We start from the raw sequence: 664 nt of genomic DNA, 5'->3' as shown, positions 1-664 counted from the left end.
TGAGCTGATTAGCCAACTGCGGAAGCGTTCGTTGGTTGGTGTTTATATTTGTTCAAGCTTGACAACCTTATCGCCTTTATTTTCTAATATATATTTCTCATTACAGATAAGAACAAAGATTAAATTGTAAGAAGGGTTGCTTATATGAGAGCATACAGTACATCTGAAACTGCTGAGGCTGGGAAGGTTTTTGACTATATTACCGACCAGGTACATTGTTCTCAGCGTGAACATTTTCAACAAGTGAACAACAACGTTTTCATTCTTAAAAAGAAAACAAATCATAATTTGCTTTTTTTTGTGTGTGTGTGTGTGAAATATTAACATTTGTTGTTTTTCAGATCAGCTGCTATAGAAGACAAACTGAAATCTGAGTGCAGAGACAAGCAAAGGAATAGTAAGTATATTTTCATGTTGTATCACCTCTGTTATAGAAATTTTTGAATCAGGCCTAATGAAGGGTGATTTGGTCAATCTTGGAAGAAAAACATTAGCAATGTGTCCATTCCAGCTGGCTAATTTGTGCTTGCTTTCAGTCATTCATGTAAAAATCTGTTATTTAATTTTGTTTCTGTTTAGTTTTTTTCTAAAGCTGCAAGGCTCTAGTGCAAAATATTGCATGCCAGGAGTCAGGACGACTAGGCTGTGCCCAGGTCTCCGGAAC

The 664-nt window shown here is 36.0% G+C and overlaps 1 long non-coding RNA gene across 3 annotated transcripts in view; it reads left to right on the top strand.

Moving 5' to 3' along the window:
• The window catches only part of LOC107709586 (uncharacterized), a 930-nt gene extending 269 nt beyond the window's left edge, over positions 1-661 (top strand). Inside the window, exons 2-4 of one of the 3 annotated variants that reach the window (XR_001636511.1) lie at positions 107-210; positions 342-397; positions 593-623. This is a non-coding gene — a long non-coding RNA (uncharacterized LOC107709586). Of the gene's footprint in view, positions 1-38; positions 211-341; positions 398-579 lie in introns of those variants that run through there. The other 2 variants (XR_001636510.1, XR_001636509.1) reach the window with 2 other exon arrangements.
• Positions 662-664: the final 3 nt, after the last annotated feature.

The sequence above is a fragment of the Sinocyclocheilus rhinocerous genome, unplaced genomic scaffold (genome assembly GCF_001515625.1).
Source record: "Sinocyclocheilus rhinocerous isolate Xijiao unplaced genomic scaffold, SAMN03320098_v1.1 scaffold12945, whole genome shotgun sequence".
NCBI lineage: Eukaryota > Metazoa > Chordata > Actinopteri > Cypriniformes > Cyprinidae > Sinocyclocheilus > Sinocyclocheilus rhinocerous.
Note: the sequence above shows the minus strand (reverse complement) of the source record. Positions and strands in the feature narration are given on the sequence as shown.